We start from the raw sequence: 25,499 nt of genomic DNA on the forward strand, positions 1-25,499 counted from the left end.
ACGAAGCTGCGGCTGCTATCGTCCTGGCAACGAGCCAGGACCTCTCGCAGACAGCTCAGGCGAAGCACAGGGAGTGGTCGTAAAACAGTCCAGTTGATTGATAACGTAAACAGGCAGGCTGGAGGGTGAGACGGAAGCTTGGTCAGGGAAGCCGAGAGTCAGAAACCGGGGAGCCGAGCCGAAAGTCAGAAGCCGGGAAACAGAGCCGAGAGTCAGAAGCCGGGAAGCAAAGCCGAGATCAAACGATACCTAAGCCAGTCCGATAAGCAAAGCCAGAGTCCAGAATACCAGTCTATGAGTCAGGCCGGGTCAGGAATGCACAGGTTCTGTCCGAAGCAAGGGGTGCGAGACGCAGACACATCCAAGGGTGTTCGCTTGTTGCCAGCACAGTTTGGCCTGAGGCCAGGATCCCAGATATACTGCTGGCTAATTGGCTCGTTAGAACTCCGGGCTCAGATCTCTTCTAGCCCGCATGCGCGCCTCTCTACGCCTGTTCCTGAATTCCAGGCGTCTCCTCTCGCGCAGGCGGGCCCCAGGTGTTGGTGAGTCTGGGGGAGATGAGCTAGTACCTGGTGTGGCCAGATTGGTTTCAGGTGGCCCCTGCTGCTGGCTGGCTCCTTCAGGACTTACGTCCTCTGTTGCTGAAGGCATCTGCACAGCAGGGGCGGGGTCAGAAGCAGGCACCTGCTCTGAGTCAGCAGGGGCAGGCATGACACTGTTGGCTGGACCACTCCTGGAAGTGAAACCATCCTGCAGATGGCAGAGACCACCTACCACAAGGAAGATGACTGGTCTGGCAGGTGACCTCCATGTTCCTGCAATTACCTGGTCTTACTCCAAACCGTCAAGTCTGTGGAACCCACTCTCTAATCCTGAGACCCTACAGGTGGGCGGGGGTTGGTTGCTTGCTGCTGCACATCCCCACATACTGTTGGTCCTTTTCTTTACCCAGGTGATGCTACATACATGGCCTTGCAGCCCCAAGTGTGATGCAGACAATGGAAGGCCATGTTCAGTAGCATGATCAATGCCTTGTTAACTATAAAGGTCCAGCAGTGGGCCTAGTTATAGGCAGCACAGCCCACTGATTTGTCCTTGGCACACAGCATAAATGGGTGCAGGAGGAGGTAGTATTCGTTGAGGAGAAAGATAGCCATCATGGCCCCCCAGAAAGCAAACTGACCCAGCAGTCAACCCTTAACTTCTAGCCAGGCACCCAACAGAGAGTTGAGACTGGATACTGCAAATATCTGTGCATCATTCACATTGCCTGGGAACCTGACCATGAGAGCTGTGACCCCTACTGGTCACAGCTGATCTGCAAATCATTGCTGTCAAATCAGTGTTAATTACATTAGACCTGTGCCTCATGTGGGGGGAGGTGATGAGCTTAACTGGGTGCAGTGCAAAGCCCCCAGGAAGTTCATTAAGCCCATGAACACAGAAAACCAAGCATGGACAGGATTCAGGTGCTCACTGAGGGCTGGTCCTAGACCTCTTGGCCTTGTGTTGGCCCTCATCTGAATGGCCTCTCCTTCCACTCTACCAGTAGTGGGGGCACCAGGGAGTCCTCTAGGGCCAGGCTTGGCACCATGAGCATGGTGCTATGAGGCACTCTCTGAAGTGACCTGCAGGCAACATGTTCTTTTTGGTCTCCCCAGGCTGCTTTCCTGGGGGTCAGTCCCATTGCTTGATGTTAGGCATATTTCTGGGTGGATCTCTGTAGGATTGCCTCTGCTGTGTTATGTATACTCCCTCACCCCCTTTGGTGTTGCTACCTCCATTCTTGGCAGATGCCTGCGCTTTGAAGGGGGTGCTTTTGGCATGGCCTAGCACTTCATGGCACTGTGTCCTCAGGTCCAAGACCCTATGGTTGCCACCCTGTGATTGGTTGCTTCCTCCCTGTTCATTATAGCCATGCTGATATACTTGTGGGATGTGGGCACAAAAGTGCATTTGATGGGGATACTGGTATGGTTGTGGTCCATGCACCCCTGATGCAGGGATGTTTGCCTGGTCCACAGCCTGTTTGGGTTCCCTTTAGGAAATGGAGTAGCTGTGCCACTGTTGCTCCAGTAGCCAGCCACCTCTGCATTGGTAGCTCTCAGATTGTGCTATTATTCTATTCCAGTTTTAGTTGTCTGAAAAATAGGTACATTATACCATGTATCAGTGCAATGAAATATGCCACTATGACAACTTAATTCATCACTCCAAAGTATACTTCTTTGAACAATAATACATAAATAAGAGTACCAGATTTGATACCAACACTGTCCATCTTTTCTCAAGCCATTACACCCCTTTCAATGAGATATAAAAAAGTCAAAATCTTACTACAGATCAAAATAAGCATGTTATCACAAGCTATGGCCCCTTCACACATTGCTTTTTTCAAAATTCAACCTTTTAAGTTGCATCTGTTTCAATGGATTAAGTATGTGCACAACTTCCTTTCTGAAATCAATAGGATTTAAAGTACAATAATACTGGATAGATGGTACCCATGGTGCTAAGATGTGTTAGAAAAACCATATATCTTGTAATGTACACATGGAAGATCAAGTATATCTGCCAATGGACCATGCATACAGAAGGTGCTGCACAGACTGACTTTCCAATATTTGGTTTTGCATTTGTACATTGTAACACTTTTTTTCTAGAAATAAATGCATGTATAAAACAACTCTTGCTGAACTCCAAATATGACTAATTTTAGCTTTCACCTTAAATGTTGTTGGAGTATATTCTCCTATGGATTTGTATGCCGTAGATTTATGAACACCCCTCTTCCATCTTCTTGTGTTGTAATTCTGATACATCCTCCTGCTTCATCATCTTAATACTTTCTACAGGGGATGATATAATAATCTACTTCCAATGCATAGAACACCCTGCCTACTTCTGGACTCTGTTGATGACCAAAAAACAAACAAACATATTATTCAGCAAACAAGATGGATTCCTTTGTTTCCCATTCTATGACCGGTTATTCTTGTTTCTTGTCTTCCCTTGATTGTGATGAAGCTGCATTTATCTATGTGAAACTGAAAACCAACCTCTAAGTAGCAGTAGGAAGATCTTTAATAGAACTAGCAAATTTGAATTAATGATAACTGTAGGTTTACTCTTGAACCAATTATAACTACTATGGAATAAACCAGTGTTGGCCCGGAACAGTACTGTGGTTACAGAAGCAATTAATACTTCAGTTATGTGTTACTGGTGATTGCTTCAGTATCTCTGCCTTTGATGATGGTAAGTAGTTTGTTAATTCTTGCTCAATATTAGTCCTGGATCAACCTGCAAAATCAAGATGCAAATGTATTTATTTTTCATCAGATTCAGGATTTCATTTGAACTCATCTCAAATTCAAATAAGAAAAAAAAATGTATATTGCAGCACTGAGTTTCAATGAGTTCATTTATAATTTAGGTTGGAAGCAGAAGAGACTACTCAGGCAGTCAACAATAAAGCTGCCATGGTAAGTCTTTAGAGACATGCATAACTTAACAGTTGATCCTACATGATACTTTCACAAACATAAAAGAAAGTTAGGTCTCAATGAACTTATAAATAATGGAACTTTAGCTATGTAGAGGATGATTCTGGAAAAGAGAAATGCACTCGTTTGAAAGCACCTTAAGGAATAAGATGGCAAACCAATTTTTATACATAAAATGTGGCTTCCCTCCTTTGTATTATGAGAATATGACATCTCTGCTTTGTACTATGATAATCTAATTAATATTAAGGAGACTGGATCTTTATCTTGTTAGCAGTACTTGTAAGCAGCTCATGCCAGGTTTTTTTCACATTAAACTCGCTTCCTGTTTCCCGGGGGAAAGAATGCTATCCTATTTATTGAGAACCAAAGTATAATTTTCACTTCATCTCAAAATATATTTAAAGGGCACAAAAGTCCACCACTATGTAGTTCAATTCAGTTTAAAAGTGTTATCGCATTAGCTCAAAAACTTAAGCAAATAATAACATTCCAACACAATAAATAATAAATCAGAGAGAGAGTCCTAAATAATAAATAAAAAAATCAAAAATAGTACTATATAACATTGTATGTAAACCATACAATTTCTGGTTTAAAATTTCTGGCGGCTTTTATTTTTATGGCCACGAGATGGCGCTTGTGTTCCCTCATTTGAAACATGTGCTTTAAAATTGCTATTCCTTTGTTCAGCAGCAGCATCACAATTATTACAATATCTTGCGATATGGCTTTTTGCCTACATCTATGGCATATTATAGCTCTTCTTGACTTATTCCTATACTGTGGTTTCAGGCTTAAAGCAGACATAGAATCAGACAGTTCAGTGTCCTTGTCCCTTGGTCTGGTGGCTGCTTCCTCCTCGACAGCATTTAACAGGCCTTCCAGACTCAAATCCTTTTGCAGTCTCAAAATCATCTTAATTGGCTTGTAGCTGTTTGGTAGAGCCTTTAATATAGTTGATATTAAGTCTCGTTCTGCAATAGCCTCACCAAGCTCCTGTAGTCTGGATTGCATGCACATACATTGCTTCAGGTGTTTAGTCACATTCTCCTCTTCTTGCACTTGAAAACCAAATTTTTTGCTCTTTAAATCATACATAGTGCTTATGGGAGTTTTGTTATATTTATCTTTAAGGCATTCAAGCATTTCTGTTGCAGTTTTAAGAGTGTGCAATTCAGGAATTTCATATGCCTCAAGAGATTCTAAAATGAGAGTTTTTGCAAAACCATCTAGCTGTTTAAAATTTGATTTTTCTTGCTCATTCTCAGGAGGATTTTCAGACAAAACTCTTTCAGCTCCATAAATCTCAAGTCTTTGTGTTAGAGTGAGAGCCAGAATGAGAAATTATTCTTAGTTAACTTCAGGGTACTAAATCCTATCACTGGTAGGTTACTCATGGTACCAAAACCAAGATTTGCAGTGGCTGTCCCTGAAGACGTGGAAACAGAAGGTCCAGTGGCTCCTCTCTCTGGGTTCGACATTTTTCACAGCAATCAGGCAGGGTGGGGTTAAAGATTCTTTCTTCCTCACTGGAGAGAAAAGGCGGCTTAATGTGTGTGCTCGTGGCTACAGCAAGGCTCTTCCAAGGTCTCCAACGTAGTCCACAGAAAAAGGGTTAAAAAGCTCCAAAAATTCTTTCTAGCACATCTGAGGCTTTTAGACAAAGTAGCCGCGTTTCCAGATCGAGACAATCTGAATTCAAAGCTCATTTAAGTCAGAACGCTCTCAGTAATGGCAAGAGAAAAAAAAAAAGACGTTTTAAAATTGAGGCCTGTCTGCACAGCATTGCAGCTTGCTTTCTATTACTTTCTGAATGCTCTCAAAGGCAATCCAGATTAAAAAAAACCATTTAGAGTTCAAAAAACAGTCCATGCTATAAGCTACCAGCTTGATAGCAAAAACCAAGAACCATCTACTCTGCAATCAATTTTGTTAGGGATTTCTGTTTGAAATTCTATTTCTTTATCTCAAACCATGCGATGGTCTGTGTTTCACCAACAAACCATGAATTGAATTGCATTCTATTCCATTCCATTCCATTCCATTCCATTCCATTCCATTCTATTCTATTCTATTCTATTCTATTCTATTCTATTCTATTCTATTCTATTCTATTCTATTCTATTCTATTCTATTCTATTCTATTCTATTCTATTCTATTCTATTCTATTCTTTGCACATTTCTACCCCCCTTTCCTGCCCTTATCAGGGCCACCAAGGCAGCTAACACATTAAAAACACAAGATAAAAACATGTGGATGGAGCACTATACCTTGGGTAGGGTGATAAAGTTAAATGCTTGTATGTGTCCCTTCTTTTCTTCACAAGGGGTTTATAGTGCTAAATGTGAACTTGTGTATATGCTAGACTCAAACAATGATTTCTTGCCCCAGACTCATGTCTGCAGGGTTTTCAAATGTAGGATGCTCTCCACATTGTAAGCCTGACAGAGGAACCAATTTGGGTAACAAATCCCAAAATATTATTACTTTATTTTTGTGTTTCTTTGAAATTATCCTTGAAAACTCATTTTGGGATGAGCCCAGTTGCTTCTTGTATCTGGTGCCAGTTCAGTTCATGATGTAGCCATATGAGACTTCCTCTTTTAGGAGCTATAGGCCTTGAATACTCATCCAGATTGCCAGCACATCACAGCAGAACTGTCTGCCCATGGACCTAGCCAAGACTGATGCCAACAGCATGCTTGGCTGCTTCCAAGATTAAATTTCCCACTTGGGTTCTTTCTTTCCATTTTGGTTCAGTTATTATATACTTTAGCTCAGCTTCTTGGCTTGCATGATTTATAGCTTGCATTCTCCCTAAGTCCCATGCTTGTGCCTGGGGGTAACACTCGCAGGTATATGCTCAGAAGTGAACTATGATTACTGGGCTGTCTTCATCAACAGCATTGAGCTATGTTTCATACTGAATATTAAAGTAGGTCATCACGTTGTAGTGAAGAAGGTCTATCTCTGTGGTGTTGTTTTGTCCCAGAGTGCTTTCAATCTTCTACAGTCAATAATTGGCCAACTAGCCCTCTAGCCTGTTGGTTAAGTATAGCTGACCTTCATCTCTCTCACTTTTCTTTACTATGATGAGTGGAATTATCTGGTGCTATCTTTAGTGAGAAATTATCTCTTTTCCCCTGGCCTTAGAAGGAGAATACTGAATCTAAAGGTGGCTTTTTAAAAAAAATGTGTAGCATACAATATTACCTATAAACACAGAAAGTTGGTCTATTGCAAAATGAGGAAGAAAGTGACTTACCAGAAGATTCATGTGTAACCCGCCCTGAGCCTGCCTTTGTGGGATGGGCAGGATAGAAATCCCAGTAATAAAATTATAAAAATAAAATCAAAATAGCCTTCCATTAAGTGAAGGAAACTTTCAAACACATTGGTATAACTTAACTGCAGTGAAACAAACTCTGTCCCTATCATTCTCAGGGGTTTTTTTTGTAGAAGGAACTCCTTTGCTTATTAGGCCACACACCCCTGATGTAGCCAATCCTCCTGGAGATTACAGTAGACCCTGCACTAAGAGTCCTGTAAACTCTTGGAGGATTGGCTACATCAAGGGTGTGTGGCCTAATATGCAAAGGAGTTCCTGCTGCAAAAAGAGCCCTGATGATTCTAATAATTCAACTAACCCTAACTATGTGGACACTTTTGGAAAGTATGCTTGTTTCCCATACCTTCAGAAGCCATGCCTTTTCTCTGAAACACAGATTAGAAAATAAAGACAGAGGAACTTTAGATGCATTATTATGTTGTTCAGTCGTACAGGAGTCCAACTCTTTGCGACCCCAGGGACAAAGTCATGCCAGGCCCTCCTGTCTTCCACCATCCTCCGAAGTCTGTTCAAATTCATGTTTGTTACATCAGTAATGCTGTCCAGCCATCTCATCTTTTGCCGTCCACTTCTTCTTTTGCCTTCTGTCTTTCCCAGCATCAGGATCTTCTCCAGTGAGTGTTCCCTTCTCATTTGGTGGCCAAAGTATTTGAGCTTCAACTTCAGCATCTGACTTCCAGGGAACAGTCTGGGTTGATTTCCCATAGGACTGACTGATTGGAACTTCTTGCAGTCCAAGGGACTCTCAAGAGTCTTCTCCAACACCATATCTCAAAAATATCTATTTTTCTGCTCTCAGCCTTCCTTATGGTCCAGCTCTCACAACCATACATTACTATTGGGAATACCATTGCTTTGACTATACAGACTTTTGTTGGCAGGGTGATTTCTCTACTTTTTATTATACTGCTTACGTTCGCCATAGCTGTCCTCCCAAGGAGCAAACGTCTTTTAATTTCATGGCTACAGTCACCATCTGCAGTGATCTTGGATCCCAGAAATGTGAAGTCTGTCACTACTTCCATGTCTTCCCCTTCTATTTGCCAAGGTGTGATGGGGCCAGATGCCATGATCTTAGTTTTTTTTATATTAAGTTTCAAGCCTACTTTTGTGCTCTCCTCTTTCACCCTCAACAAGAGGTTCTTTAGGTCCTCTTCACTTTCTGCCATTAGATTGGTGTCATCTGCTTATCTGAGGTTGTTGATGTTTTCCCCAGCAATCTTAATTCTGGCTTCTGCTTCATCCAGGCCAGCATTCCACGTGATGTACTCTGCATATAAATTAAATAAGCAGGGTGACAATATACATCCTTGTCAAACTCCTTTTCCTATTCTAAACTAATCAGTTGTTCCATATTCAGTTGCTTCTTGACCCTTATACAGGTTTCTCAGGAGACATGTGAGGTGGTCTGGTACTCCCATCTCTTTAAGGACTTGCCACAGTTTGTTGTGAGCCACACAATCAAAGGCTTTAGAGTAGTCAATGAAATAGAAATAGACATTTTTCTGATACTTCCGTGCTTTCTCCATAATCCAGTGAATGTTGGGATTTGATCTCTAGTTCCTCTATCTCTCCAAAACCCAGCTTGAATTTTGAATTTTGAAATTCAAATACTTTGAATTTGAATAATAATACATTATTATAGCCTTATCAAAATATGGACAAATGCTCTCTATAATGTTTTCTACTTTGAAGTTTAGTTTATTTGCTTAAAATTAATAGTTGTCACAAAAGACAACTAAATAATACGTTATGAACATTTTTGCAAAAATAACTTAAAATATTGTTTGCATTATATGCCAAATTAGTTCTAACTTCTTTTGCAATGATTCTATAAACATATTAAGTGTGACATTTAGTTCCCCGTCTGACAATAAGAAGTAGATTTTATCAGAGTGACTGTTGCCTATAAACGCCACCCCCAACCTACACCCTCAGTCACTTAAAGAGGACAGTAAGACACATAGCATTGGATTAAAACTTAACAGATGGAAACAGTTAATGGCAGCTGATCTTCTCCACATTTCTGCAGCAGATCCTCATGTATCACTGTAACGTCACAGCTGTGGGCCTGGGATTCACCTGTATCATGGGAGAGCTGCAGCTGTGACAACTTAGTTTTGAACATATGGCTTATTGAATTTATACCTTTTTGAAATTATCCATGCTTGATTTAATTTCTTTTAACCAGAGTGCAATATTAGCCTGTGTCCAGTGTGATTGAATTTATGATCCTTGGTTGAGTGTCTGGATGTGATTCTGCCCTCTTGAAGGCTGTGCAAAGACAAATTACAATAAGCAGATGGGTCTGTCCCATTGTTACAGCAAACACAAACTACAAAAGCAGAGAACACCAAGGAACTTTGTGTGTGTGCCTGCCTGTCCTGCCTCAGCCCTTCTACAGTGGTATCTTGGCTATTGTGCTTGCAACTTCTAACCAAGATACTGATGAAGTTCCTGGATCAGGCCCCACCATGTCTCCAGAATCAGCCAACTGCAACATGCTGATAGGAGGGAAAGGAGAAGTTTTCACCAGGCTGTCCCATGTGGATGTGTTTAATTCATGTCCCACTCCTATAATTGAATTACCTTGGTGTGAGTTTAGAAAAACATTGCTTCTGTATTGAAGAACACAGTGTCTGTCTCATTCCATCCCCTATAGGAGAAAGTCCTGCTAATGAGAGTGGATTTAAGCAGAGAGGCTTCCTGTTCCAGCTGTGGCACAGCAAGGCAGGAGAATTGCAGCTCTTGCAAACTCCCCGAATTGCACAGACTGAGGGGGTCCAGATGCCCGGATACCCCAGGGGACCCCAGGGGAAGGGTCCCTGAATCATGGGATGTGACATCCCCAGAGATTTTGGTGGCAGTTGAAGTCTGGTTCTTTGTCTATCCTGAATCCTCACTGCGACAATCACCATTTTGCATGGCACTAGCTGTGATGACCAGTAACAAAATACTTCTTTCTAATCGTCTTTCTACTTCAGCTAATGAACTATACCTTGCAAGTAAGTTCACTTCGGAATGTTACCTATCACCTAAAGTCCTATTATAAAACCAAATTTGACTGTTCAGAAAGAGGGGGAGGGGACTCAAAGACCCCCTCCACACACACACACACACACACACACAGAGAGACACAAGAGCAACTTCTAAAATAAAAACAATAAACTTATTATTTATTACTTTAAATTTCTATCCTGCCCTTTCCGCAAGTGGACTCAGGGCGGCTAACAACATTCATATTTACAAGTTAAAACTAATAAAACATAATTGAAATTTAAAACCATTTTGTGGTGCTGCACCACTACAATATAAGCAAGTTCTTTTTTTCTGATGGTGATCACATAGTAACTTTATAATGATGTGGGGTGGCAGTTCTCTCCCGGTTAGATATCAAAGGCCTGTTGGAACAGTTCAGTCTTATAGACCCTGCAGAAAGTAGAAAGATCTCGCAGGGCCCTTACGGCCTCTGGGAGAGCATTCCACAATTCTGGTGCTGCCATTGAGTGCTGCTCGCATCAAACGCAACCTAGCCTCCTTTGGTCCAGGGATGGACAATAGATTTTTTTGTCCCTGAATGCAGTGCTCTCTGGGGAACATGTGGAGAAAGGCGGTCCCGTAGATAGACAGACCCCTGACCATAGAAGGCTTTAAAGGTCAATACCAACACCTTGAAACGGACTCGGAACACAATAGGTAGCCAGTGCAGCTCTTTCAGCACTGGCCGAATGTGCTCCCATCGAGTGAGCCCCATTAACAGCCGTGCCACAGCGTTCTGCACTAGTTGTAGTTTCCGAGTCAACGTCAAGGTTAGCCCCATGTAGACAGCATTACAGTGATCTATTCTTGAGGTGACCGTAGCATGGGTCACCATTGAAAAGTTGTCATGCTTCAGGAAAGGGGCCAACTGCTGCACCTGCCGGAGATTAAAAAAGGCGGATCTAGTAGTGGCTGCTACCTGGGCCTCCATTGTAAGAGAGGGCTCCAGGAGCACACCCAAGCTCTTGACCTTAGGGGCCAGTATTGGTGACACCCCATCAAGAGCTGGCAGAGGGATCTCCCCCCCCTAGACCACCCCGGCTCAGGTAGAGAGCCTCTGTCTTCATCGGATTCAGCTTCAACCGACTTAGCCTGAGCCAAGATGCTATGGCTTGAAGAGCCAGGTCTAGATTTTCCGGGGTACAGTCGGACTGGCCACCCATCAATAGATAGAGCTGGGTGTCGTCTGCATATTGGTGACATCTCAGCCCATACCTCCTGATAACTTATAACAATTGACATTATTTCAAGTAAAAGGAATTGGACTGAGTATATAGACTTGGACAGATCTGGTTTAAAATTAAATAAGTGATAATTGGACTACTAACATACTGGATTTCTGGATTTTTAACCTGGCATTCTGAACCTACTTCCTAATTTCTACTATCGTAGAAATCTACAACTGCAGGGAAGATGACCTGGCAAACAGAGATGAATAATTCAAAAGGTTTTATAGCTACTATATTTTTCATACGGCAGGAAATTGGTCTTTTAGCAGAACTGGTAATGGAATGGATGCGAAAACTTCTTGAGAAATGCAATTAAGTTGAAAATACACAGGAGCAGATGTATCAAGGAGCACAAGATTTGCCTCAGAAGTGAGAAAAGCAAAAAGACAATTGCCTGAGATTGTTTTGCCTGAACTTAAAATGGATGTGGGATACGCACATATGCAGGAGAAGCGAAACCTGCAGTTCACTGAGACAAAGCAAGTGGGGAGTGACTTCGACTCAGCTCTAAAGCTCTCTGTAAAAATGCATAACAATGAAAGGGGAAAACCGGCTGACTCAATTAAAATCTACAGCTCCATGACAAGATAAGAATTAGAATTTTGAAGGCTTTTAAGAAGAGACTATAAACTCTTACCATACAGTGGGTTGACATTGGTGTAATACTATGGATCTGATGTAATATCTTGGAATGGATATTCTGATTTCTGAACTAGGGGATCTTCATTTTTATTGGAATTATAAGAGACTGTAAGACTATTCTTTACTGGGCATAATATTTTGGGACTTATTTTTGGAACTTTGATTTTTTAAGGGATTCTTCATAGCTTAAAAAGTAGGATCATTTGGTTTTTTATTTCCAAAAATTGAATGGGTAGTTTGTTTTGGCTTGGTGTGATTTTCTGTGAATCTACAGTAATACATAGCACACTTCACAAAGTACTTGTCACCTGCTGGGAACAAGGCAAACTACCACAGGACTTTTGCGATGCAATCATCATCACTCTACACAAGAACAAAGGAGAAAAGTCAGACTGCTCCAACTACTGGGGGATAACCCTGCTCTCCATCGCAGGCAAAATCCTTGCCAGAATACTCCTGAACAGACTGGTGCCCACCATTGCAGAAGAACTCCTCCCAGAGAGCCAGTGCGGCTTCAGAGCTAACAGGAGCACCACCGACATGGTATTTGTTCTCAGACAGCTCCAAGAGAAATGCAGGGAACAGAACAAGGGTCTATATGTGACTTTTGTCGACCTTACCAAAGCTTTCGATACCGTTAGCAGGAAAAGCCTGTGGCAAATCTTGGAACGTTTAGGATGTCCCCCAAGGTTCCTCAGTATGAACATCCAGCTACATGAAGACCAACGAGGCCAAGTCAGACACTGCAACGACCTCTCGGAGCCCTTCCCAATAGGCACAGGTGTAAAGCAAGGCTGCGTTCTCGCGCCAACTCTCTTTACGATCTTCTTTAGCATGATGCTTCAAAGAGCCGCAGTAGATCTAGATGATGACGATGGTGTCTACATCCGCTATCGCACTGATGGCAGCCTGTTCAACCTGAGGCGACTAAAGGCTCACTCCAAGACAATGGAAAAACTCATCCGAGAGCTACTATTTGCTGATGATGCTGCACTCGTCTCCCACTCGGTATCAGCTCTGCAGCATATGACGTCCTGCTTTGCAGAGGCTGCCAAGCTATTCGGCCTAGAAGTTAGCCTGAAAAAGACAGAAGTTCTCCACCAGCCTGCACCCCAGGAAGATTATCACCCTCCCTGCATCACTGTGGGTGAATCAGTACTGAAGACAGTCCAGCAGTTCAGCTACCTGGGGTGCATCATCTCCTCAGATGCCAAGATCGACAAGGAGATTGACAACAGACTGGCAAAGGCAAACTGTGCATTTGGCCGACTGCACAAAAGAGTGTGGAGCAACAAGCATCTGAAAAAAGGCACAAAGATCAATGTTTACAAAGCGGTTGTGATGACAACCCTCATCTACGGCTCCGAATCGTGGGTTTTATACCGTCATCACCTGCGACTCCTTGAGCGCTTTCATCAGCGCTGCCTTTGCACCATCCTCAACATCCACTGGAGTGACTTTGTGACCAACACTGAAGTCCTCAAGCGGGCGGAGGTTACAAGTATCGAAGCACTGCTGTTGAAGACGCAGCTGCGCTGGGCAGGGCATATTTCTAGGATGGAAAACTACCGCCTTCCCAAGATTGCTCTGTATGGCGAACTTTCCACCGGCCATCGAAATAGAGGGGCACCAAAGAAGAGGTACAAGGACTCCTTGAAGAAATCCCTTGGCACCTGTCGCATCAACCATCACCAGTGGTCTGACCTAGCCTCAGATCGCAAAGCATGCAGGCACACCATCCACCAGGCTGTCTCTTCCTTTGAGAATGCACGCATAGCTGGTCTTGAGGACAAAAGGAGATTGAGGAAGAATCGCGCTGCTACAGAACCAACTCCAAATCAGACTTTTCCCTGCAGCCACTGTGGCCAGACCTGCCTGTCTCGCATTGGTCTTGTCAGCCACCAGCAAGCCTGCAGCAGACGTGGACTACTGCACCCTTCTTAAATCTTCGTTCGCGAAGTCAAGCCGAGAGAGAGAGAGGTGTGATTTTCTGTGAATCTCAAAATCATAATGAATTTTAACAATTTGTTGCTAAAAAATAAGGGTTTTAATTAGTCTAACAACTTATAAAACTTTTTAAAATTTAAGTACATTCTAATGTAGGGCTAAAAAGTTAAACTGTTTAATTAGAATTTGGAATATTGTAGCTAGAATCACATGCAGATACACATATAAAGGTACGCATAAATACATAAAAATGCATATGAAAGGGAATATAAGGAAAATGCATACATACCTTAAATATTTTTGCTCTTTTTTGATAAAGAGGTACCCTTCAGATCATCCCCAGGCATTGAGATATTTGCCCATGAATTAATGCATTCAAAAAAAAACCTTCCAAGGAAGTCAGTAAGCAGAATGTGAGGTGATTGATAAACTTTCCTACTAGATGGAGAGTTTCCTTCTCTGTTTAGTGTGAAGTTGTAAAAACATCTGGGAATGGCTATCTTCCTTTGCTCTGCCTTTTGTTGTTGGAGACAAGTGCAGCTGTGAAAGCAGCATTTTCACAGGCTTTTTCTTTCTTCTCTTCTTATTTTTTTTAGAAAACACATTCTTTATGCTCATCAACTTTTCAAGCTGGCTGCCTAAAGTTATCTATAATAACTAACAATATGTGCAATATAATAACTTTTTAACTTAGGATGCTTTCCTGTTTAATGAGAAGTTTTCAAAGATTTCAGGTTTTCACGGCTGGTAACATCATTAGGGTTTGTAGAATCTTTCGGGCTCAAGTGTCGTGTTCTACTGGAGAAAGTTTTCCTTCCAGACGTTTCGTTCTCAGCTGCGGAGAACATCCTCAGTGGCGTTGCAGCCGGAGCAGGCGCTCTGACCTTCTTGGCTGCTGTGCGTTGAGGGGGGCCAGGGCTGCTGGAGAGCTGCTATTTCTAGGCTGGAGGGGGTGTGCCATTGGCTGATTCTGCTCTCCCCTCCCACCACCAGCCCCATCAGGCAATAATTCCAGCATAAGCTCACTGACCTTCGAGGGAGACAGTTCACTGCTGACAGGGCGCTTCCTGATCAGTACTGCCTCTCCTCAGGGCTTGGTTGTAGGAAGTCCAGGACCAATCTTTCAGAAAGCAGGCAAGAGGTGTAAAGGTGTAAAACAGGGAAAAGATTTGTGGTTGCCCCCCCAGCTATGGGCCTGTGCTCATGAGAAAACAGTAGGGTTTCTGCTCTTCAACTGAGGCAAAAAAAATGTTCATTTACAGTAGGGAGGGGCCCTTTCCACCTGCCAATACTCTTCACTCTTTCTATTCCAGTTAGGCTACAATAGGCTCATATGACAGAATGGACTCTGAGGGAGAGGCCTTTCCTCCTGGGAAACCATTGCTGCCAATCTCCAGGTGAGAGCTGGAGATCACTCAGAGTTACAACTGCTCTCCAGATGGCAGGGATCAGCTCCCCTTGGGGGAGGAGTGAATGCCTTTACTTGGATGGGTGGAAAGACACAAGGCCAGACCCACGTCCTTGCGGTGGAAGCTGACTGACTGATTTCAGACTAGTCACAGACTTCCAGCCTATCCTGCCTCACAGGGTTGTGGTTCAGATCACATGGGGGGAGAGAATGATGTAAACTGCTTTGGTTTCCCTCCCCCCCCCACTGTGAAGAATGACTAATTTTCCTATATAGAGGCTGCAGGGAGGGCAAAGATGATGGAAAGCTGAAGTCAGAGGGGCAGATAAAGGAAAGGAGATAGGTTTGCCAACTCCAGTTTAGGAAATTCCTGGAGATTTAAGGGGCCGTCCTGGAGAGAGCAGGGTTTGAGGAGGGGTGGGACCTCAGAGAGGTACAATGCCATAGACTCCAAACCAACAATTTTCTCCTGGGAACCACTGTTGTCAATCTCCAGGTGAAGGCTGGAGATCACTCAGAATTACAACTGCTTTCTAGATGCCAGAGATCAGTTCACCTTGAGGTGGACGGGGGGATGAATGCCTTCACTTGGTTAGGTGAGAAGACAGCAAGGGTGGCAGACACTTGCCCAGAGGCCTTCAGTGGTACCTTTCCATGTTGATGGAAAATTCCTGGAGATTCTGTGGTGGAGTTTGAGGAGAGCATAGGAGTTAGGGCTTCAGAGTGCGGTCTGCTGGACCCAGGTCCTTTCTGTGGAAGCTGACTGACTGATGTCAGACCAGTCAAAGACTTCCATCCTAACCTGCCTCACAGGGTTGTTGTACAGATCAAAGGGGGCAGAAGAGAATTATGTAAGCTGCTTTGGTTCCCCACTCCCACCCCCACTGTGGAGAAAGACAGCCTATGTAGAAGCTGCAGGAAGGGGGAAGGAGATGGAAAGCTGAAGTCAAAGGGGCAGATAAGGGGAAAGAGATAGGTTGCCAACTCCAGGATAGGGAATTCCTGGATATTTAAGGGATGGGGTTTGAGGTACAATGCCATTTCCTCCTAGGGAACTGCTGGAGATCACTCAGATTTACAACTGCTCTCTAGATAGCAGAGATAAGCTCCCCTTGAAGTGGGGGGAAGTTAATGCCTTCACTTGGGTGGGTGGGAAGATAGTAAGGGTGGCAGGTGCTTGCCCAGAGCCTCCTTCTAGGGCCTGTTGCATTTTTTCCCCACAACGATCCTTACTCCTAGTTAATGTTATAATCAGGGAGCTTTCTTTATTATCTAAATCTACTCTTGAGTGTGTTTTTTCCTCTTTTTTTCTACATTTTTTGCTACATACAATGTGATGTCTGGGTATACATTGCTTTTATTATTCATTCTATCTTTAAATAATTTGAAAAACCTCTTAAAATATATGTTCTATCTTATTTTTATTTTTATCAACCCAATATCCTAGAGAATATATGTAGTAGACTATAAATTTGCATTGTTTTTGCAGTGTTGACACGATTTCCAAGCAATCATATGCATTTAACTAAGCACTGGTATTCCGGCTGCCTTCTGATCAGAGACCCCCCCCCCCCCCCCATTTGAAATGCTTTCAGCAGGCAATATAAAAGTTTGGCTATGCAAAATGAGCAGAGTAAGTCCACCAATGTAAAAGGAAAATAATTAAAACGGAACAGTGGCAGGCGATTTGAAGACTCTAAAACTCTGGATCAAACTGAATGTAAAAACACCCATTGCCTCCCTTTTGTGCAAGCATTTCCTCCATTCACAAGACTTGTCCCTCTTGCAAAATGGTGAAAAGTCTCATTCCATTACCCATCTTTACCATAGAATGTTGTTTAACCTTTCTCTGGAGGATCCCCAACTCTCAACAGGGCTGCTGGGGAAAGGCGAAGGCCAGAGAAATTCCTCTTCAGCATGTCATGTCATTTACCAGCATCTGGATCCCATTAATAAGTGATAATTTGCTGTCCACAGATTAACTTGTGCTGATCCATTGATGTCCAAAAGAAATAAATAAATCACCAGCCTGTCACTCTCTTCAGTGCATATTATGCAAAACATGCACTGCATATCTTTTTAAAAAGTTAGATCAGGGTGTCAAATTCATCTGTTACGTGGGCTGGATCTGACATAAATAGGACTTTGTGGGGCTGAGCCATGCGTGTCATAAAATGTAATGCCAGGTAGCAGAGGTATGAACTTTATAGAGGATACAAACACAATTAAAGATTTTTTTTCTCAAAATACAAATATGCTTAAAACTTTTGCAATATTTTGCTTAAAATGGAAAGGTGGGGGAATAGTTGGATTTGACAATGCAAGTTTTAAAATAAAACATCAAGAAAAAACACAAGGATCACAGCAGAAACTAGAAATGTAAAATGCCCTGAGCAGGACTTTTTTTGTAGAAGGAACTCCTTTGTGTATTAGGCTTAACCCTCCTGATGTAACCAATCCTCCAAAAGCTTACAGGGCTCTTCTTAAAGGACCTACTGTAAGCTCTTGAAGGATTGGCTACATTGGGGGGTGTAGCCTAATATGCAAAGGAGTTCCTGCTACAAAAAAAGCTCTGGCCCTGAGCCAAGGAAAACATGAAATGGCTGGGCATTACAAGCTTCTCTCTCTCCCCTCCAGGTCTACTCAGATTTGCAATGGCTCTTCAATGTTATTGAGGAAAGTTATTGAGGAAGACTCAGCATGGGTTCTGTAAGGGAACATCTTGCCTCACTAACCTGTTACAGTTCTTTGAGGGGGTGAACAAACGTGTGGACAAAGGGGACTCAATAGATGTTGTTTACCTTGACTTCCAGAAAGCTTTCAATAAAGTTCCTCATCAAAGGCTCCTTAGTAAGCTCGAGAGTCATGGAATAAAAGGTCAAGTCCTCTTCTGGATCAAAAACTGGCTAATTAATAGGAAGCAGAGAGTGAGTATGAATGGGCAATCTTCGCAGTGGAAGACGGTAAGCAGTGGGGTGCCACAAGACTCAGTACTAGGTCCCATGCTCTTTAACTTGTTCATTAATTATTTGGAGTTGGGAGTAAGCAGTGAAGTAGCTAAGTTTGCAGATGACACTAAATTGTTCAGAGTGGTGAGAACCAGAGAGGATTGTGAGGCACTTCAAAGGGATCTGTTGAGACTGGGTGAGTGGGCATCAACGTGGCAGATGAGGTTCAATGTGGCCAAGTGCAAAGTAATACACATTGGGGCCAAGAATCCCAGCTACAAATAGAAGTTGATGGGATGTGAACTGGCAGAGACTGACCAAGAGAGAGATCTTGGGGTCATGGTAGATAACTCACTGAAAATGTCAAGACAGTGTGCGATTGCAATTTTAAAAAAGGCAAATGCCATACTGGGAATCATTAGGAAGGAATTGAAAACAAATCAGCCAGTATCATTATGCCCCCATATAAATCGATGGTGCGGTCTCATTTGGAATACTGTCTGCAGTTCTGGTCACCACACCTCAAAAAGAATATTCTAGCATTGGAAAAGTGTGGAAAAGGGCAACTAGAATGATTAAAGAGTTGGAACACTTTCCCTATGAAGAAAGGTTAAAATGTTTGGGACTCTTTAGCTTGGAGAAACGTCGACTGCGGGGTGACATGATAGAGGTTTACAAGATTATGCATGGGATAGAGAAAGTAGAGAAAGAAGTACTTTTCTCCCTTTCTCACAATACAAGAACTCATGGGCATTCAATGAAATTGCTGAACAGTAGGGTTAGAATGGATAAAAGGAAGTACTTCTTCACTAAAAGCATAGTCAGCTTCAAGAGGGGATTGGATAAAAATATGGAACAGAGGTCCATCAGTGGCTATTAGCCACAGCATTTTACTGGAACTGTCTGGGGCAGTGATGCTCTGTATTCTTAGTGCTTGGGGGTGGGGGGGCAAAGTGGAAGGGCTTCTAGGCCCACTTGTGAACCTTCTGATGGCACTTGGGTTTTGGAGGGTTTTTTTGGCCACTGTATGACACAGATTGTTGGACTGGATGGGCAATTGGCTTGATCCAACATGACTTCTCTTATGTTCTTATGTAATATTTTCCTTTGACTATGGGTTCCCAAGTTAGAGTACTCACTAGGCACCAGTTCTCAGATCCATTCAGCAGAGACAAGCCGGTTCAAAGCATCAGCCCTTTATTTGTAAGGAGACAACTCCAGCAAGCAAGAGCCTCAACTGGCCATGCAAATGCTGGAAAGTGAAACAAGATCCACTCCCTCAAAATACATTGCAGCACAGACTAAGTTGCAAGGAAAACATGGAATGGATGTTCCATTAAGGTCTCTGGGCTCAGAGACTACTCCCAGAGAAGTCTATTTGGGTGCAGAGACCTCAATGGAAAATCCATTCTGCATTTTCTTTGCAGCTTTGCAAACCCAAAAAAGCTTCCTGCTGAAGCAAGCAAAGACAAAGCAGAGGAAGCTGGGAACTTTGGCAGCCTGGGAGCTTCAAAGGGTGAAGACAGGAGGGAGAGGAGGGGGAAGAAAAGAGCTGCAGGCCTGATTAAACCCTGGGCTGGGCAGCTGTCACCCAAAGGCTGCACTTTTGACATCCCTGATTTAGATGATTAGCAACATGATTATCAAATAACAGAATGCTGGGTAAGTGTTCATAAGGGTAGAATAACCAGAGTTTTGGTTCTGAGTTATTTGATTTCCAAGTGAGTGCAAAAATTAAATCAGAAATGGTGGGTTGGACCCCAAGTGGAGCTCTGATTGTGGAACACACACTTTTCTTCCTGGTGCAGACCCTGCAAAGCTGCTGCTGAGTGTCAGAGACTCTTGGGAGTGATGTGAGACCCTGCCGGGATGTTGTGTGTTTCTGCTATAGGGAATCATCCTTGTGTGATTGGGAGAGGCTTCCACTGCACAAAGGTACCTTTGGATCCAAACCTTTATGTGGAGTTGGTAGATTTAACAGTAGTCTTTGATAGTGCTGATACTGTTGTTAGCAAAAGCTCCAAACACTGACATAGATGGTTATTAATCTTTGTTAATACCCTGTAAATAGTGAATTGTGTGGCAGAACAGATTTGAGTGCCTCACTATCTGTCATAATACCTGCAACAAGAAGATTCAAACAGAGATATGAACAGCTCATTTCCTGTTCTCTCTCTCTCTCTTATAGAATAATGTATTAGAAAAATCTGTAGGGCCTGAAATATTGCTGTCTGTATATTACAAACCATCAGTGTTATCATATGCTGATGATAAATGACACAAATAGATTTTAAGGTGGTTCCTATATGATGTTTGTGCTTTCCTTAAAAGGGAAAACATTACTTTTTGTTTACTAAAAAAAATCCCAGAAGGTAACATTTGAGATGCAACCAAATCACATAAGTGGACAGTGGATTGTCTAAAAGAAGGTTTTAAGTACCTGTTTAAGTACAGTTTAATGAAATAATTTCATGAAAAGGACATCTAAAAATGAGATTACAGGCTACCAAAACCTCAGTTGTACTGATATTTATCTCTGGTAACAGAGAAGGCATTTGATAGATCCAATTTTAAAGTTTTTAAGGGAAAGCAATATGACATCCCATAGGGAGTAGAAGTATGGGGCAATCATATTAAAAACCTTCGAAATAATCTAGAGTCAGTACCTACACAGATTTTGGCCCTGGTCCCTAACCGATGGAACTTTCTGCCTGAGGACATTCACACCCTTTGGGATTTATTACCATTCCATAGGGCTTGCAAGGCAGAGATGTTCCATTAGGCATTTGGTTGAGGACATTCCCCTCTACCCCAAAGGCAAATGAGTACTGAAATGCTTATCGACATCTTGGACTGCAAATTGTTTTATTATTGAAGCTTAGTATTTCAATGTTGTTTACTTTTATTATTTATTTATTTCCCCCTGATATAAGCCACCCTGAGTCCTGCTTGCAGGGAAGGGCGTGTAAGCCAAAATGCCCTCAAAACAAGGTTGGGGAATTAGTTTGATGGACACCCAGCTTAATAGCAATCTTTTTACCAAATGTATACCAGGCTCAATCATCCAGAGAGTGAATGCTCAATAAAAGGACTCTAATTTAATAAAAACCAATTGTAATTTATTGTGAAAAATAGTTCTTTCATACAAGGTAAAAATACAAAACAGTCACACATTCACACAGACCTAAGAAATAAAGATAGATTGATAGGGGTACATATAAGGGTAGACATACAGAGCGATATTACCTCTCGCAGACTCCAAGGAAGACTTCGAAGGCGACAGTTGAGGGAATGGGGGAAGGGCCCGAAACTGATCAGGAATCGGGGATGTATCTACACAGCGGTAAATGGGTTGCTGAATAGAAGCACACCTGTGGGTAGCTAGTCCACAGGTTATAAAGAGTCACCTAAGTCCTGAGGGGATGGGAGGTGACTGGGAGGGGAGATGGGAGGTTCTGCTGATGTCCACGAAGGCTGGACATCGGCTGAACCAATGGTGAGTCTTTGGTGACACCTGATTGGGTGTTTGCTCTGACCAATGAACTTCACCTTCGTCCTGGGCATCCTGGAAACTTCCAGGCTGCGACAGGGCCTGAGGCGGCTCCGGTGGTATCAGTATGAAGATGGCTGGATACTTGGGATGAGATGGGATTATCTGGGAATGTGACAATAGGGAATCAAATATTGGCCTAGGTATCCCCGGTGTAGACAAAAGGCTTGGATGTGGCAGGAGAGATTCTTCCTCTTTTCTCATCATCTCCTAGGCAAGAGTTATTGTTCAGGATATTGCTGAGCAATTAGGATCAACAGTCGGGCTGTTAATCCATTCATAACACGGATGGGTTGCTTGCGGGCTAGAAATGACTCAGGGTGCGTACGTGACATTCCCACTAAGAGGGAATGAAGTCCGGCCTGGCAGGAAGATGGCTACAAGTGGTGTTAGCGAAACACAGTGGTTTCCATGCTTAGCGCTTCAACACCAGTCGCCTGGACAGCTCCGTGGCGGCGCAGCTTCTTCCTCACCATGGCGGGCCCGCTCAGTGACGGGGGAAACGTTCGTGTATGCTGGCAAGCACTTTGTGCCTGTTTAGAATGCCAGCACAATAATGCTGCTTGTACACATGAGTCTTATTTAGTTCCTGGATGGCTTTACTCGCACTCTCTGGCCAGACGGGTGCAAGCTCACTTCTCCAGGCGCCCTGGCAACCGTGCTTGTGACTATAATATTAGGAAAAGAGGGGTCGTTTCCTCACAGGCGGCCAACAAATCTAACTTAATAAATAATAAATAAATAAATGCTGAGAACTGAAGTAGTGCTCTAGTCATTAGGAGCGCATACTCAAATTAATAACTTATTTTGATGAAATTGTAGTGGGCACATAATGCAATGTTCAGCTTTTTTTTTTTTTAACGTAGCTTTGACTTATGTGCCCACTACAATTTTATCAAAATAAGTTACTAAATAGAGCACCACTTCAGTTCTCAACGTTTATTTATTTATTATTTATTAAGTTTGATTTGTTGGCCGCCCTTCCCTGAAAGCAGAGCTCTCAGAGTGGCTTATATTGGGGGTGGGGGGAATAAATAAATAATAAAAGTAAACAACATTAAAATACTAAGCATCAATAATAAAACAATATGCAGTCCAAGATATCGATAAGCATTTCAGTACTGACTGAAGTAGTGCTCTATTCTTTAGGAGCACATACATTATAACTTTTGATGAAATTGTAGTGGGCACATAAGGCAAAGCTACTGGAAAGGAGTTAAAAAGTTTCAAGTGTAAAGTGTGATAGAAAAAAGGCCTAGACTGTTACACAAGCAGACACTGGCTTGGCACCAGCGATCTGTTAACACAAGGCTCTTATATTTGCAGGCCTTCCTCACTTTTCCCTACCTCCACCAGCTAATATTTCTCTTGGAATAGATAACTCCTGGGGTGGCAGAACCTTTTACCTTTTTCGCACACAGCTTACCTCTCAGTCACAATCCTGTTCCCTCCGCAGTGTCTGTCGAATTTCCCACCATCTGCGCCGGAGTTACAGGAAATGCCGCGGCTTCTGCGTAGCAAACGTAAACTGGGTTTTAGCGGTTTACGTTTGCTACGCAAAAGCTGCGGCACTTCCTGTAACTTCGGCACAGATGGTGGGAAATCCGACCAGACGCTGCGGAGGGAACAGGATTGTGACTGCGAGGTGAGCTGTGTGCGAAAACGGTCTTTATAAAGCATTTTGTTTGTTTAATACATTTTTCTAATTCTTGTTCCATAGAATTCAGGCTGCGTTATACCATTCTCTTATTTTGTTTTGTTCTCACAACAACCCTGGCAGGTAATTTAGGCTGGAAAAGAATGACAGGCCTAAGTTGCCCAAGCTTCATGGCTGGGTACAAACCTGTATCTGGGGTATCCCTTCTTTTAGTCTGGCCCCTTAACCATTGTGTCTATGTGTGAAACAGTCACATGGATCAGTGAGCTGCATTGAGGGAAAGCAGTGAGGGAAAGAAGCAAAACCACCCTTCTTGCTTTTTTCATCCAGAAAAATTGCCTGTCATTATTGGAGTTCTGTTGATGGAATTGGGATGAGGGAGATAATGGTCACTGTAACCTTTTTCCCATGCAGTTATATTCCAGTTATATCAGATGCAGGCAACCCTTTTTGATCAGAGTGCAAAAAATGCCCTCTTAATTCCAGCTGTGAAGATGTTAGTGTAATGGTAGAACAAGGAAATGGAAAGAGAGAGGAGAACTGTGCTTGACCAGACTCACCAAAAGCAAGTTAATCTTCAGCAGTACCACCAGCACTTCAGGGGTTCACTTCAATTACTTGAGTGGAGAAGGGATGCTGTTCAACACACTGCTGTTCAGCACACATGCCATGGATTGCCATTTCTATTTTACAGGTCCACATGGAGAAATTCACCAGATTAAACTGGCCCTAAACACATCCCAGAAGCAAGGAAAGAGACATTCAGATTCAGCAAATATGTGGATCAGCAAGCAGTTCCTTATGTCTGGCTTATATGAACATGTCATCTAAAATTTTGACTTCTGCTTTGGTATGATTAACTACCCTGGTCCCTCAGTTACAAAACCAGATTTATTTTAAAGAATTGAAAATATCAAATCTGCATATAAGATATTCCAAGGTAATGTTTTTGGTGAATTTAACTCTCAGTCAATCCTGCTCGTCTATAGTTGATTTCAAAATCAATGTACTTCCTCCCTTATATTGTTAAAAACCCTTATTAGTTAACAGAGTGAGTTAATTAAGCATAAAAATCCATTTCCAAGTACAACCGTTCAGTAAAAGTGAGCTTAAAAAGCAAACAAACATAAATTAAAAACAATTACCATGGTCTCATGTCACGAGGCATTATTACATTTCCAGCCTAAAACAGCAAAAGCTTCCCATTGCTCCAACGAAGCAAACAAATGAACATTTGTAGAGCTTTGTTGGAAAAGGCACTCTGTCTATCATTTGTATTCATTAACCTATGTCAGTTCCAAAGCTTCAGCAGATGTAGTACACAAACAAGCCTATGCAAATACAGCGTTGGATCGTTCAGCGGGTTCACTGTCAAATGGGAGTCTAAAAATAAATGTTATTCCCAACAGTTCTCAGGGTCCCTCTTTTTAACATTATTTTTAAGAATTCCCATGTGTACATTTCGTGCAAAGATGGCCATGATAAAGGACAAAAAAAAATGGAAGGGACCTAACAGAAGCAGAAGAGTTCAGGAAGAGATGGCAAGAATACACAGAAGAATTATACAAGAAGGATCTCAATGTCCTTGACAACCATGACAGTGAAATCGCAGACCTTGAGCCAGACATCCTGGAGTGTGAAGTCAAATGGGCCTTAGAAAGCATAACTAACAACAAAGCAAGTGGAGATGACAGTATCTTGGTCGAGCTATTCAGAGTCCTAAAAGACGATGCTGTTAAAGTGATACACTCATTATGTTGTTAAATTTGGAAAACGCAACAGCGGCCACAGGATTGGAAAAGGTCAGTTTATATTCCAATCCCAAAGAAGGGTAATGCCAAGGAATGGTCAAACTATTGCACCATTGCACTCATTTCACACACCAGCAAGATCATGTTAAAGATTCTACAAGCTAGGCTTCAGCAATATGTCGATCAGGAACTACCAGTTCAAGCTGGATTTCGAAGAGGCAGAGGAACTAGTTATATTGACATTAATTAGTAGTTTTTACTGGAAGTATAGGATTAGGGGTGGGGGGTGGAGGTTGGTTTATATAGTGGTATTTTTAGGGGGAGTTAGGTAAATAGTGGAAATAGCAGGAAGCTAAATTGAGATTAGGAGTAGTGTGTATGAGAAAGGTGTGTGTGTGTGGGTTAATGAATGAAAGATCTGCTTCTTGGACTTTCCCAGCAGATGTTAGCAGGGCCTTTTTTTGGCCG

General features: G+C 42.6%; 1 long non-coding RNA gene across 1 annotated transcript in view; it reads right to left on the minus strand.

The window, feature by feature from the left end:
* Positions 1-24,510, minus strand: part of LOC132589373 (uncharacterized) — a 47,536-nt gene extending 23,026 nt beyond the window's left edge. Inside the window, exons 1-3 of the long non-coding RNA XR_009556592.1 lie at positions 24,426-24,510; positions 23,841-24,009; positions 14,748-14,837 (exon numbers count right to left, since the gene is read on the minus strand). This is a non-coding gene — a long non-coding RNA (uncharacterized LOC132589373). The remainder of the gene's footprint in view (positions 1-14,747; positions 14,838-23,840; positions 24,010-24,425) is intronic.
* Positions 24,511-25,499: the final 989 nt, after the last annotated feature.

This window comes from Heteronotia binoei, chromosome 21 (assembly GCF_032191835.1).
Source record: "Heteronotia binoei isolate CCM8104 ecotype False Entrance Well chromosome 21, APGP_CSIRO_Hbin_v1, whole genome shotgun sequence".
Classification (NCBI taxonomy): domain Eukaryota; kingdom Metazoa; phylum Chordata; class Lepidosauria; order Squamata; family Gekkonidae; genus Heteronotia; species Heteronotia binoei.